Source organism: Neoarius graeffei, chromosome 3, assembly GCF_027579695.1.
Source record: "Neoarius graeffei isolate fNeoGra1 chromosome 3, fNeoGra1.pri, whole genome shotgun sequence".
Taxonomy (NCBI): Eukaryota; Metazoa; Chordata; class Actinopteri; order Siluriformes; family Ariidae; genus Neoarius; species Neoarius graeffei.
Window position 1 is genome coordinate 109,611,394 of NC_083571.1, and position 3,985 is coordinate 109,615,378.

Genomic DNA, 3,985 nt, shown 5'->3' on the forward strand with positions numbered 1-3,985 from the left:
AAGACGGTCCCTTCGGAGACACCAGAACAATAGAAGAAGTAAGGACGCATGCGCATAAACTATTATGCGCGAGACTTTATATTAGCCACAAAGTCAGGAAAATCTGTTTGTAAAATTACATTATAATGACCAAATACAATGAAAAGTATTTTTCCAGTCTCACCTGTGAAAGGTAATCCCATGTGATCTTGTTTGGACAGCAAACCTGTTGGTACAGTTAAACACAGCTAATCTTTATTCTCCGCTTTGACCTCTCCAAAATGGCGGCGAGGATGACACATGATTCTACGCGGAAGGCGGCGTCTTTAATGGTCCGGAATAAATTGAATGATACACGTTGATGGATTAATTTGTTGTTTCTCACCTGTGAAAGGTAATCCCATGTGATCTCGTTTGGACGGTAAACCTGTTGGTACAGTTAAACGCAGCTAATCTTTATTCTCCGCTTTGACCTCTCCAATATGGCGGCGAGGATGACGTATGATTCTACGCGGAAGGCGGTGTCTTTAATGGTCCGGAATAAATTGGATTAATTTGCTCCTCTGCGCCCTTTTTGAGGAATGCATTGTCGGACTTAAATCAACATCTGAAGAGGTGAGATCGCTCCTTTTTTCCCCTATTTTTGCTGGCGGGATTGCACCATTACACAATAAATATTCACAGTGAAAATATTTTGTAAGCGCGTTTAATGAACCAAGTTATAGGATTTGTTGACAACTCGCATCGCAATGAGAAGATCATTGACACTACTGGTGTTAAGAATCAGACCATTTCATCAATGAATATTTTGCTGTAGAGCTGCAGTGTTTGTACAATTGCATGTTTTTGCTTCACTATTACTGTCACTATTCTGGTTCTAGCATTACTACTGTGAACTAACACTGAACATAATAATAATAATAATATCCAAGCTTGTGTTTCACTCTCAATAGTGCTCTGTAAGGCTTTTTCCTGGTGATATTCGTTACACTTCTACCCGGCGTGAAGCACTCACAGTCATGTGTGTTAGGGTTTTGCTGGGATACGAACCTGGTTCATTGGTGTGATCATCCAGCAAACCCCCACTAGGCCACCAGGGGGATGACTCAAATGCAGAGGCGTGAGGCGGAAGTAGAAAAAGTATCAAAAGGTTTCTTTATACTATATACACTATATACAATCCAGGGCAAAACAAAAAAACAAAAAAAACCCCAAAGAGTATAATCCAACACTGGGAAGACAAAGGGAAAAATAAAATATCCAAAAGTTCAAAGTCCAAAAAGGAAAAGGCAAAAATGCAAAAGCTCAGAAGATCCAAAAACACAGTCACTACTAAATCCAAAAGAAAAGCAAAGTGCAAAACAAAGAACACAGTACAGAGGAAACTGGAGATAAACATAACAGCACAAAGAGGACTGAACTCAGGGGGTATAAATACACAAACTAAATTGAACACAGGTGAAGATAATCAGGACTAAACAGGCAATTAACACAAACACAAAACACAGGAACAGTGGCGGCCTCTAGAGGCCAAAATAAACATGACATGAAAAGGAAATAACAGCGGCCTCTAGAGGCCAAAACAGTCCTAGTCCTAACAGGACCCCCCCCTCTAGGAGCGTCTCCTGACGTTCCCAGGGTGATCCGGATGGGCCGAATGGAAGTCCCGACACAGTTCTTTATCTAGGACATCCCGAGCAGGAACCCAGCAGCGCTCCTCAGGACCATAGCCCTCCCAGTCCAACAGATATTGCAACCCGCCGCGGACCCGGCGGGAGTCAAGCAGGCGATGCACAGTGAACACAGTCTGCCCCTGGAAGATGTGGGGGGGTGGGGGGTTCCTAGGGGCAGGGGCATACGTAGACGTCAGTACGGGCCGCAACAGGGAAACATGGAAAGTGGGGTTGATCCTCAGAGTCCGGGGCAACTGGAGCCGGTAGGAGACAGGGTTCACTCTGCGCACCACCTTGAAGGGGCCAATGTAGCGAGGAGCAAGCTTGCGGTTCTCCACCCACAGCGGAAGGTCCTTAGTGGACAGCCAAACCCGCTGCCCAGGGCGGAAAGCGTGTGCAGGTCTTCTATGGTGGTTGGCCTGAGTCTGGTTGGTTCTGGAGGTCTGTATGAGGGTCTTCCTGACCTTGCTCCAGGTCTTGCAACACCGTCTCACATATTGGTTGACCGAGGGCACCCCCGCGTCCTCCTCCTGGTCCGGGAACAGAGGTGGCTGGAACCCGAATTGGCACTGGAATGGCGACAGCTTGGTGGCCAATGACTGCAGGGTGTTGTGGGCGTACTCCGGCCATGGCAGCCAGGTGCTCCACGATGTCAGGTTATCCATAGCCAGGCCTCGCAGGGTGGTTTCCAGGTCCTGGTTGAGCCTCTCCGTCTGACCATTGGACTGTGGGTGAAACCCAGAGGAGAGGCTGGCAGTGGCTCCGATGACCTTGCAGAACCCGTGCCACACTCGGGAGGAGAACTGGGGCCCTCGGTCTGAGACGATGTCCTGTGGAAGACCAAAGACTCGGAAGACATGATTAAACATAAGTTTCGCTGTTTCAAGAGCAGAGGGGAGTTTGCACAGTGGTATGAAGCGGCAGGCCTTGGAGAATCTGTCAACTATGACCAAAATGACCGTGTTACCTTGTGACTCAGGGAGACCCGTGATGAAGTTGCCTGCCATGTGGGACCAGGGACGCTGGGGAATGGTCAGAGGATGCAGGAGACCCTGGGGACGCTGTCATGGGTTCTTGGTTCTGGTGCAGACCTCGCAGGGCAGGACAAATGACCTTACTTCCTTCTCCATGTTAGGCCACCAGAAGCGTCTTTTCAGGAAGTCCAGGGTCCTCCGAGCTCCCGGGTGGGCGGTGAGAGGGGAAGAGTGACCCCACTGGAGAACCTTGGCCCGGGCTTGATGTGGGACGTACAAGAGGCCCGGTGGCCCTGTCCCAGGACCGGGGTCCTGGCGTTGGGCTTGTCGGACAGCCTCCTCAATACCCCAGCGGACAGGGGCCACAATCCGGGACACAGGGATAATAGGCCCAACTTCATTCTCCCTGTTAGTGGCAGAGAACAGCCTGGACAGTGCATCAGGTTTGGTGTTCTTGGAGCCGGGGCGGTACGAGAGGGTGAAGTCAAACCGACTGAAAAACAGGGCCCACCTAGCCTGTCGAGGGTTCAGTCTCTTGGCTTGCTGGAGGTACTCCAGGTTCTTGTGGTCAGTCCAAACCAGGAATGGATGTTGCGCTCCCTCCAGCCAGTGCCTCCACTCCTCAAGGGCCAGTTTGACCGCTAGCAGTTCTCGATCCCCCACATCGTACCGGGACTCCGCAGGACTCAGGCGGTGGGAGAAGTAAGCGCAGGGGTGCAGCTTTCCTTCCGAACGCTGAGAGAGCACCGTGCCGACACCACTGTCCGAGGCGTCCACCTCCACGATGAATGTTTGGGAGGTGTCCGGGAGGACCAGAATGGGTGCCGTGCAGAAGCGGTCCTTGAGGTCTTTGAACGCCTTTTCCGCCTGAGGAGACCAGACATAAGATCCACCTGTCCCTTTGGTGAGGTCTGACATGGGTGCTGCTACAGAACTGAAGTTCCTGATGAACTTGCGGTAGAAGTTAGCGAATCCTAAGAACCGCTGAACCTCCTTAACGGACTTGGGAGTAGGCCAGTCCCAGACGGCCAGGGTCTTGGCAGGGTCCATTTGGAGTTGGCCTGTCCGTACAATAAATCCCAGAAAGGAGACCTCGGGAACATGAAATTCGCATTTCTGGGCCTTGGCGAACAGATTGTTCTGTAGCAGCCTCTGGAGAACCTGGCGGACATGGTGGCGGTGCTCCTGCACGGTCTTGGAAAAGATAAGGATGTCGTCGAGGTAGACAAAAACGTACAGGTTAATCATGTCCCTTAAGACGTCATTGATTAGGGCCTGAAAAACAGCTGGTGCGTTGGTGAGTCCGAAGGGCATCACCTGGTATTCGTAGTGCCCAGACGGGGTGTTAAAGGCAGTCTT